Source organism: Perognathus longimembris, chromosome 4, assembly GCF_023159225.1.
Source record: "Perognathus longimembris pacificus isolate PPM17 chromosome 4, ASM2315922v1, whole genome shotgun sequence".
Classification (NCBI taxonomy): Eukaryota; Metazoa; Chordata; class Mammalia; order Rodentia; family Heteromyidae; genus Perognathus; species Perognathus longimembris.
In genome coordinates, this window is record NC_063164.1 from 25,672,889 (window position 1) to 25,684,889 (window position 12,001).

Genomic DNA, 12,001 nt, shown 5'->3' on the forward strand with positions numbered 1-12,001 from the left:
AAGGACACATTAAATCACTGTTTTTCATAGATTTCAGAAACAAATATATATTTCTTTCTTTCCTTCCTTCCCTTCCCTTCCCTTCCTTTCCCTTCCTTTCCCTTCCCTTCCTTTCCCTTCCCTTCCCTTCTTTTCCCTTCCCTTCCCTTCCCTTTCCTTTCCTCTTCTTTCCATGGTACTGGAGATTAACTCCATAGGGCCAACTCCCTTGCCCATAAGATATATGTCTTATTATGCTACAGATAAATATTCAAAAAGCTGTTGTATTCCTGGATGCAGTTTGATGAGAATACTCAAAGAGTATGACAAACATCACTGGCCTGCTCTTCTAAATGTCCATTAGCAGAGTTACAAACTACTGATAGTACAAATCTCAAAGGATGTCTTCGTTTGAAAATATCCCATGTTATCTTCTTTTTGTATGCACAGAACACCCAAACAAGGAGTCTTGGAACCATGCCTTTAAGCTGTTTCTCTTCCTGTTGATTGGGACCATCTCTGAAAGAAAGTTACAAAGGATCGGAGTATGTGTGAAAGGGAAGAAAGGCTTACATGCCTGTGGTGAACATGGTTAGTGACTGTGTGTACTTTCTTTCATAATTACTATAGAATTTGCAGGGGGGTACAGTCACGGCCCTGCCATGGAGACATTAGACAGAAGTGAGAGGATTTGATTATGGGACAATATGTCTCCATGACAGACATGCAGCTATGAGAGATGCATGGAAGAACTCTATCCCTACCTACAGGCATCTCTTTTGACTGAAGCTTACATGCCACAATTTAAAGCAAATTATAAATATAACAGCTTTTGACATTGATAGTCTGGAATGAAACCATAGACCATATCTCCTGAAAAAAATCACTCTCTGAGTTGGAACTTAAAAGAACATGGCTAGCTGCAACGCGAATGCCAACCCGTTCTTCTGTTCCTTCAGTACGTTGACTACTGCACAGTACAGGTATCTTTCAGAAAATCAGAGATAACAACTACTGATGAGAATGGCAAACACAATGGACTTAATAATTTTGTCCCCAAAGACCCACGCAGTTTTGACCTTGTCTTTTTTCTGGCCCCATTCCCCAGCTTTGTGTCCTATTCAGGTCCTACTTTCCCTGCAAAGCCTCCTCTCTAGACAGTGAGGCCTTTGTTACTCATTTTTTCATGCCTTACTTAAAAGTCTCCTCTTCCCAGTAGCCTTCCTTGACCACATTATCAAACTAGTGCCCCTTGCTCAGCAGTGGGCTGTAGCCCCTTAGCTTTATATTTCTTCCTGGGCATTATCATGACCAGTAAGTACCCTTTTCATGCTCATTATATATGTCTCCTTATAAACATAAGCTCTACAAGAGGCTGGGGCTTTGTTACCTCTTCCGCCCACCTATACCAGTGTCTGGAAGGAATTTAGAAAGTCAAAGTTTGATTGAGAGAGACATAAATTACTTTCCTAAACATCTTGTCTATTTATACATTGTTCTTTTCCTTTTTTTTCTTTGCACTGTTTCTCTTCTCTTTTTGTTCCTCTTTCTTTTCTTCCTTCCTTCCTTATCCAGAGACAAACAATAAATACACACAGAGTGCTCCAATGATAGAGAGTCTTTGTAAATGCCTCACTAAACTCTACCACAGGTGGCTCGTTGCCTGGTGATTTTCTTTCTTCTATTTCTTAGAACATTCTACATTGAAATCTTTGTCTTTGTGTATTTTTAGTGTTTATTTTCATACATTTGAGAATAATTCTGGCCACATAGGGTGACTTAATCAACTCTATGTTTTCTGTAACTGACTTTTAAATTCAGCAATGAAAGATGTTTTAAATGTATAGTTTAAGATTAGCCTGGAAAGAAAGCTTTCTTTTCACTATTTATGGCAAAAAGTGACAGGAATAAGGGAGTGAAGGAGGTAAGAAGGTGATGAGAGTGAGGTTTTATATCCTATGTCATTTATGTTGAATTAATACATGAAAATGTGCACATACCCAAACAATCTGGTAGCTAGAGAAGTGAAACAAACCATCTCAAAGTTCCATATAGTGTGGACTTCATTACTTTTCTGTCATCAAGCTATAAAAATAGCACATTTAGACACTGGGGTACCCCCTCACATGAGTCCCAAAGCTGAATTGTTTTATTTATGATCATTATTTTCCCTCTGCCTTCCTTTGGGAGGAAGAGAATGCAAAAATTAAAATTTATAAATTCAAAAACACCCACATCTTAAAGAGAATATATCTAATATTTTCCTTGAGTAAAAATAGAGGGATGGACATATTTTGCTTTCCTTTCTTTGCAATGCAAGTTGAAACAGTGATTTTGTGTTATTATAACACTCATCACTTCTCCCTCTAATTTGGATGGTTTTTAATAAAGCTCCATTGATTCTACTGAAAGGAATTCCTCCTGGCAAAAGCAGAACACACACACTGATTGCTAAATATGCAGCAATTATCATATTCAGCAGCACACTTTAATATCTTATTTATAGATGTATCTATCTATAATTTGCTTTAATTAAGTTGCATTGATTTTAATGACAGGAATGATTCTCAGAGAAGAAGGGTGGTGTCATACGCTCCTGTAAGTCTTCGTCCATCATTCTGGAAGGCCAATAGCTTAGAGACCTTCTCTAGGCTCAAGGCATAGACATTTCAAGTCAGTTAAGGTTTGGGGAAAAATTTAATGTGCACACATTTCAGGATTTTCCCCTCTTGATAGTAGACTAGTATATAGCTTTGCATAACAAAAATGGCAACCTGCTTTTAAAAAGGCTTCATTTGTGTATAGTTTTATCACTAGGCCAAAGGTGCATTCAGTATTTACTTACACAAGCACTCTATGTTAGGTGGGATCAGAATCAGCACTGTGGTTCAACATTAACTTTTAGTCTTTTCCTCCTGTACTGCCAATAACATCAGACAGCTCTTAGAAAGGAAATTGGGAACTAAGGTGTGGTGATGTGTGTGTGTGTGTGTGTGTGTGTGTGTGTGTGTGTGTGTCCGTGTTCTTGATTATTTTTCACACCTTCCCTCCTTGGAAAGTTCTGAGGAAAACTAAGACCAAGGACTTCTAAATTTGCCCTTTATGATGCTGAGGGTGAGGAGTGAAGGGTCTAGCCAGCAAAATGTGACACAAAAAAGCAAGTATATTTTTAAAGGTTCTAAAATATTACGCATCATGACCAGCCACAATTTCTCTTTCTTTTTTTTTAAACTGGATGAAGAAGATATAAGCACTGCCTCTATAAATCTTTGCACCTCCGAAGGTGTCAACATTCATTTTGTATAAATTATCTATGTTCGAATGCCAAGGCATGATCACAAAGGAAAACTCAGAAGAGGGTTATGCCTCTGCATTCACAGACTCTGGTCACCATTTTTCACTCACTGATTATTGCTACAAGTGTTGATTAATAGCGGTGTTCATGCTGCTAGAATGCATTTCCTTGGAGGTGAAGAAAACATTCAAGGGGAGAAAACCCAGAAAGAAGGAAAGATAATAATCAACCCATCCTTCCGCTTCTCTGTAATAACCCTGCAGAGGGTGCGCAAATCATGGCTCCTGATGATTCCCGTTATCGGCGTCTGAGCCATTTCACTCACAAGATCATCCATATGCATCAGATCACCAATTTGTCAATCAGTTTATAAGGCAATTAAGTGTTCCCTAATCTCCCTCCTTCCCTTTGGGAAAGGACAAAATGATATAAGCAGCAGGGCTCCGAGAGTGGTGTGAGGACATTTCATACACAGTGTCTCTCTTGGGTCTCACTGCCCTGTCTGAATGTGAGGATACAACCTCAATGATAATAATGAGCAAGACTGGAATTTACCAAGGCTGATTAGGTTAGTACTTATTTTTTTTTCTCTCATCAGTAATGCCATCTCTTCTTACCCATGAAGGGAAACTAATGAATTGGATTTAGAGAGCGAGAACATTTCTTAATAAATGCAATACAACAGGAGATATAAAAAAAAATACAGAAGAGAATACTTCAGCCAGGCTTGCAGGACCAGACATGGCTATGATGCTATTTTCCCTCCTTAGACCGTAGCTGGGTCTAAGGTCTCTTTAGAACTATTAGACCTTTTGGCCTCAGATCTTGAAGGCTATCCATTTCTTTTGTTGAACTCAATAAGATCCTTTCCGGCTTCCGGCTTCTTTCTCTGGGTGCCTTTTCTTACCATTAATCCTATGATGTGTTTTTGTTCTCTTAACTCTTAATTGTCTCTAATGAAGAGCAGACCAGCCATGACCACATTTGCACTTTCCCTCTTGATTTAAGTGGAAAGCCTAATTATTATAAATGACGGTGAAAGAACTTGAGGCTCTCCCATAAGTTGGAAGAAGAAAAGCAAATAAGCTTACATTAGTTCTTCTGGCATAGAGTATATGCACTTTAGTTTTTCTGCATGCAGTTAGGTTTGGCATTGGGTCAGCTTTTCTGTAAATTCTTCTGCAAAGGACACAGTCTGTATGCAGGTATTGCACTCTGACCTTTCAGGTCATAATCCCTCTTCTTAGACAGCTCCTCTCACCCCCACCTCCATTTTAGCATTGTCTGGTGATCCTGCACTATATAATTACTTGACAGCAATTCTTACGCAGGTGATTTGTGACTCTAGTGTCAACATTCTCCTTCTCCCCCAATCATCTTCTGGAATTGTTCAGTTTGCTAGCTCTGTGCAGCTAATCCAGGAAGAACTTTTCATTGTTTTGTCGTTGAGTAGAAGTACGGGAAATGCTTGGTAAAAGACCACCAAGGAAAGGAATCCATCTTAACTATCATCCTTCTCCCCCGCACTCCGGGGCAAAGATATGTTCTTCTACTTTGAATCTCTCTTTGGCTCTATAGAATTGGCAAGTGCCATCAAAAACTGGTGCATCTCTGGCGGTTGGCTACAATAATAGATTGGGAGCTCAGCTATTGAACTAACTGGAGTAAACTGTATCCTGGAAGGAAACAGATAAATCAGGAAGGGAGAAAATAACAAATCAATAAATGTCTACATTATCTTATAGCATCCACAAGAATCTTTTTTTCTATGTATGCTGTTACTGGGGCTTGAACTTAGGGGCCTCAAATTCTTGGCATTTTTTGTTCAAGGCTAATGATGCTCTACCACTTGGGGGCACATCTCTGCTTTCATCCTTTTATTGATTATTTGCAGATAAGAATCCCCTGGACTTTTCTACCTGGGCTGCCTGTGAACTCAGTTTTCAGCTTCCTGAGTAGCAAGGATTACAGGTGTGATCTACCAGTACCTGGCCCCAAATCCTTACTTTTATAACAGTAGAATGTGTTCCTGAAAAGCGGTATTGTTGTAAGTTAAATCACCATCCTTCTGATGTGGGTAGCACATTTTTTCATCAAAAGTCCTTGAGGGGAGCAACAGACAGGTAGGTCGGAAGCATATGAGAATAATGTTTCTGCAACCTGCACCCGCATCTTAAGTGTGGCCAAGAGACCTTGGATGAATATGTAACGAGCTGCAGTTGTAAGTCTGGACGTGCACAGCATTTCCCTTCCATATGCTGTGGCGTGCCCCTCTTTCACATGTTGTGCTGGAAACATGCATACCCTGCGGACAACACTTATTCTTCCCAGTGCTGTTGGGTGGCACCTTTCTTTGCCTGCTTATACCAAGCTGGCAGTGGGTACAGTTTTTCTGTGATCTGGTATTATCTTTCACTCAAGCTACCAGATGGATGCCAGATGGGTAATTGTAGCCAGGGCTGCTGCTCTAGGTCTACACCACAGCCCATGGGCACGAGCCTGTCAGTTAACGGAGTCAAAAATGGTGCTTCAAAGAAATCCTCCTTCAAACCATAGGCATCTGTTCCCTACTCTAATGACCTTTTAAAAAAAATCAAGGAGAAGAAAAACCTTGCAGACAAGCTTTTCTTTAACTAGATGTTACATTTGTGAGAAAAAAAGGGGAAATGACGGTAGAGTGGCTTGTGGATGTCAAACTCATTTCCAGCTAATGGTACCTCCAAAAAAGCCACCAACTCAAACAGCGTGTCAGCAGAGAAAGTGAAGTATAATCAATACGGTCCTTTTCAGTGATAGCCTCACAGTGTCGTCTGGATTCCTGAAGGGCAGATTTTACATAACATTTTCTAAGGTTAAAAAGGGGGGGGAAATAAGGGGAAGAAAGAAAAAGAAATGCAAGGGCCTTGAAAGACCAGATGACTCTTAAGGAACAACAGCAAGCACAGGAAAACGAGTTGGTAAAATGGTACAAAGACTTGTTCCAAGAATTCCACCCTAAATCCCTTTCTCTTTTCTCCGTTGTCACACGAGACAAATTACATTTTAAAAAATATCCTGATGGATCATCTGATTATTTCAAGTGTGGATTTCAGCAGTTCATTATGAGGGTTAATTTTCTAAATTAACTACAAATAAAGTGGCATCCTCTAACCATTTACTCACAAAATCCTGTCAGCTGTTTTTTTTCCCCCTAGAAGATATCAAAGGCAGATGCCCAGTCTATGCTGGGCTGTCTTTCTGAGGAAGTTATGATAGTTCTGTGTTCCCTCAGGTTACTATGGAAACACTTTCTTTTCAGGTCATCCACTTACAAAGGTAACATTTGCATTCAAATATGTTAGAAGTTAAATTTTTCAATACTCAAGTCGAGGTCATGCCACCATTTCATATCTATTAGTTCAAAATCCTTGAACAAAGATCGACTTAATCTATAAAAATACTCAAATGATGCTGAGTACCTGTGGCTCACACTTGTAATCCTAGCTACTCAGGAGGCTGAGATCTGAGGATTGCAATTTGAAGCCAGCACTGGCAAGAAAGTCAGTGAGACTCTTATCTCAACCACCAAAAAGCTTCAAAGTAGAGCAGTGGCTCAAGTGGTAGAGTACTAGCCTTGAGCACAAAAGTTTAGGGACAGTGCCCAGGCCCTGAGTTCAAGCTCCAGGACCTGCAGTAAAGCTTACTTTATAGGTGTAATGGCCAGAAACTCAGGTTGACATCTAAAATACTGTCATAAATACTAATCAAATTAACTTGTATGCACAAGAAATTATTAGCAGTGAACAGTAGTCATTCCTCACTTGTTAATTTGAATGTTGAGTTTGTGTCATCTCTGGTGTAGAGAACGGGCTGGAGATGGGAGCACAGAATAGTGTCAGCAGCTATGTACCTTGTCTTTGAGGTTGCTAGATGACTGTGCCTCAATTTGGGCCATCAAGGATTCAACTGAGTAAGCATTTGTTGAGAGGCTGCAAAGCACTCAGCATCAGGGTGGACACAGCACAGGGCTCACGTTTGCACATGTTCTTGAATAACTGTTGGCCCCAGTAAGAATATGATTGTTTTACTTTCTGGTACAGGCAGAGGTAGAAGGAAGCACTAAAGGAAAGGTGGTGACATGGCTAGGGTTTCTGGGAAGCCCCAGGAAGGGTCCTGTGATTCATATACAGAATGTGAATCTAACCTCCTGTAGGGTACCTCATGTGGAAAGCCATAGTGTGGGATTATTGGAGATGACAATGACAAGAAATTCTGAAAAGTAAAAATGTGCGTACATCACAGACTCTGAGAAACTTTTCAAAAGCAGCTTACTGGTCTGATTACACTATGTGTCATTACCCACTTGAAAAAGGCAGTGTGATGAGGACTGGGCAGAAGAGGAAACTCAGCTTTGGAGCTGAGGACCTGTCTGTGGTGATATGGAAGGATCTTGCTGCTCCTGTCCCTGAGAGGGACCTCAAGACACACTTTATGAGTCCACCAGAATTTACCCAGAATTTGTTCTCTAGGAGATTGATGTGATAGGAGGTCAGAGGTGGAAGGAAGGCAGCTGAGGTGGAGGTTGTAACCCACTGTGGGAAGGTGACACCCTTCACCTGCCCCTGGGCACTGAAGCAGAAGCCAAAGGTGAGGTCTCATGGCTGCCTTCTTAGAGATTTTATATGGCAGAAGAAGCATGAGGTAGCCAAGGCTTTAACCGCCCTGGCCAGTTATCACCACAGAGAAGACTACTTAGTATGCTGAAGCCAGCTGAAACTGAAACATTAATGACTTGTTTTGCCAGCACCCTCAAGCCCTAGTCCACACATATATAAGAGCTAAGAGCTAAGCTCCTGTCTCCTTTATGGATGTTAGTCACGTGCCACAAAAATAAAAAATCTTACTGCAACTCAAAATGACTTTTCTGGTATTTTTCCCCTTGTCAAAGGCCAGAAACTGTTTTACAGCATGATGTTAGGTTGTACTGACATGATTCCTGCTAACCAGAGCTCCTTGCAGTTGTGTGCACGTGTGTATGTGTGTGTGTGTGTGTGTATGTGTGTTTATGTTTCCAAATAGATTGTTTAATTATCTGCTCCATTATCTTTCTGGAAGCTGTACTTCATTGTATCAAGCATATTTATCAATAAGAAATGAATGCTATCCTGGGAACTGATTTGTTCAAGGTAACTTTCATTATAGTTACACTTGCTATGTTTAATGATGGTTCTACTCTTGTGCTCTTTTATTTATAGCTACAAACTTGCCACTTGATTTTTTTTTCACCATCTGAAAGCAAGTGAAATCTCAGTGACCATTTATGTTTCCAAACAAAATTTACCTGGAAAGGGGGTATGGATACATAAATACAAAACCATTTAAGAATAGTTTTAAATTACTACTTACTACTGCTGAATATTGTTCCCTTTCATATCATACTACCTCTAGAAGGTTGAGTACCTCAAAGTCTATAAACTATACCAAAATAATTATTAAAGACACAGATCTAAGCAGAAGTAAAGTGGTAATCTTATGAATTTAATTTTTCTTCAGGCCAACTAATTTAGCATCTTACATTATTTTCCTCAGTGGGACTAGGACTAAAAAAGGTAGTAATATGGAATGTGGCATCTGTCATGTGTGTTTCGAAGTTAAAAATGGAAATATGGCCAGGCAGTAAGTGCCATAAACAGAAGATGAGCAATTTGACATTGAAGTTGAGCTTGCTAGCAAGTTGGAGAATCACACTTATGCTCCTCAAGCTTCTGCAAGCTTTCTCGTTGGCTTATTCCTGGGTGCACAGGCATTCCACAATTTTAGGAAAACAAGCCATAAAAGCAACCACTTTTTGTAAAACTTCACTTAGCAATATGGTAATAAGCTTAAGCTTCATATCTTTTGATTTTTTGCTAAGTTTTTACATTAACTTTATTCTCAGAGCCAACCTGCATGAATTAACAAACTCTACCATTGCCAGCTATTGTAGGACTCATATTCCTTCTTCATGTACCAAAAACTCATACTCAGCAGTGACTTCTGGGTTGCAAAAGAGGATTTACTGGTTGTACCTGTCTGTAAGGCTTTGTTACAAATCACCCCCCACGAGTGCTAAATATCTTTTGATTTTTAAGGCTATCATGAGGTATCAGGCAATAGTTGAATGATAGACTAGTAACAGCAGCACACACACACACACACACACACACACACACACACACACACACTCCCACAACAGACATGATGTGTGACTGAGTACATAGAAGGACAGGATTGGATCTGAGAGGAAAGGCGAGATCAGAACAAACTCTGAAATAGAATCTATATTCAGAATTATCTCTGGGAAGTAGTTGGGTGACCAATCATGGTCAGGAAATTCCAGTTAGACTCTAACCCTAGTGTTCTTGAAGTATGGGGGCATGCTTGTCAGGTTTCATCTTTGTGGCAAAAATACCTGAGAGAAAAGAACTTAAGACAGGAAGGATTTATTTTGGATCATGGTTTCGGAGATTTCTGTCCAGGGTTACCCAGCTCCATTGCTTTTAGGCCTGTGGCACAGCAGGAGCAAATGGAAGAAGGACATGGTGGGGAAAGCTATTGGCTTCACAGAAGCCAGAAATAAAGAGGAGTTTGGCCAGGGTACAGGAACATCTTTCAAGGGTAGGCCCTCAGTAGCCTAATTCCTCCAAGAATGCCATCATAATGTGAATCCATCAAGGCAGTAACCACTGCTCAGTTAGGTCACTGCCCTCAAGGATTCAATGACTTCCCATAAACAATTAGCTGGCAACCAAGCTCTAACATAGAAGTCTTTGGAGGATATTTCAGACTCATACTATCCCATAAAGATGGCTGCCTTAACGTCAGTCTGATCTTCATTAGGAAGTGGCAGCCTAGACCCTGAGACTCAGTGGGTGACTCTAACAGAACTTTGGATAAAGGAACCCCCAGTGTTTCTTGCACTTCCCTGGGACTGTGTATAAGTGGAACCTGAAGAGTCCTACCTTTAGAAAGGAAGGAATCAATCAGATTCTTAGCTGAAATTCTTATTGAGCTTTATTTGTCAACAAAATCTAGGGTGAATATTAATTCAGGGCCCAAAGGGACAAACCTTTGATAAGGCTGGGTGTCACCAACAGGTTCTGTTCTAAATTTACAGTGAGAATTGCTTGCTGTATTACAAACATGGCACTGTCATTAGATTAGCATATGCACCAAGGCCCTGAGTTGAGGAACTAATAAAGTCAGAAACCAATATTCTGTTTATAGCAGGGACTTTATTTTTCATTTTCAACAATTACAATGATGCAAGCTGACAGAGAAACCAAATCCTCTGTATATTCACAGGGAAATACATATGCATAATACTCAGCATTGTAGTCTAATTATTTTTCACATTGCCAATGTGAAAAATAAAAACACACATCCACTCCTCCTAGCCCTGTGAATTTCTGTGGTCTAATTTTCTAGCTCTCCTGGAATTACCTTGATACATATCCAGCAGACTGGCTTTGCTATTACTGCAGAGGTCCTCTTTGCAGAATTGTAAGGAAAGCAGTTTGGAAGTTTTACATATCATGTCTCACTTTTTTTGGGACCATTTAGAGAAAAATTAAGACAACAGAGTAAAAGCCCCAACATTTGCAGTCCTACCACTAGCCCTGCACTGTTTTACTGTGTGTGAGTGAGGAAGAGGCAGTCAGGTAAACGGCCTTCATGATGCAATGAAGCTGTACTAGAACTTGCTATGGCTTATCATTTAGAGATCCTTTATTCTGGACAAGTTTGAACACTTTGATGGGGTTCATTCTGGACTCTATAGCAAAACAGGAAATTTGTTACGGGCTGCCTACATTCTGGCCTAGATAACCGAAGGCATATTGAATAGGTAGAACTTGCCTCAGTCCTGGACATTGGAGACTCTCTGCTAGAAGTGATGTCATGGCCCTACTTAGAGGGATGTAGTTCCAGCCTTTCTGGAGAGCAGGTAAAAGAGGACAAAGCTGTTTCATTTCAGGCATGGAGGCTAGACAAGCAGTCATGGGATTGGTGAGGAGGTCAGCCTGGGCCTTTCTTAGGAAAGGTGAAATTCTAAGAGTACCCCTGGGAAGCCCAGCATTCTCTACATAGCTACTCCAGGGGAAAGGGATAGAAGTCAGAGAATGTTTTCTTTCTGGAGTAATGCACAATAACCTGAGGATAAGAAGTAGATTCTGTCACAGCTACTGTAGAATAAGAGGGCTGAGCCAGACAGACGGGAACACATAGAAAGATGACCATTGTCCAATGCATTCAGCAGAATCATCGGAACAAAAGCAAACTTTCCTGCCAAGTATCACTTCCTCACATCTTCTTCATCTATGGAACCTCTGTCCAGCAAGTATCAGTCCATTTCAGCCAGGCTTCCAGTCTTGGAATGAAGAGATTTCTCTAGAAACATGCTTGGGTGGTTTTCTTGGTAATTCCTGCCATCTCATTCAAGGAACAAGATTTATTGTTTCAAGTAAGAAAACAGAATCAACATGAAGCCACCAATACCCAAACAAATCTGGATGAAAAATTTGAATCATAAGAATAAAATAACCTCTAAAATAGAAGTGGAAAGTTAAAAAACATACGAAGTAAGAAAAGTCAGGCCAGCCTTAGAGGTTTCTTTCCTTTTATCAAAACCTAGAAAACGTTGGAATTTTCCAGGAGAAAGAATACTTATGTTCTACACACCAGGCATTGTTGTAAGTGTTGAGAATTATG

At 40.2% G+C, this 12,001-nt stretch overlaps 1 protein-coding gene and 1 pseudogene across 3 annotated transcripts in view; both read right to left on the minus strand.

Moving 5' to 3' along the window:
- Positions 1-12,001, minus strand: part of Pard3b (par-3 family cell polarity regulator beta) — a 993,253-nt gene that overhangs the window by 79,857 nt on the left and 901,395 nt on the right. The gene's annotated exons all lie outside the window — the stretch shown is intronic.
- Positions 9,244-9,363, minus strand: LOC125350957 (annotated as a pseudogene).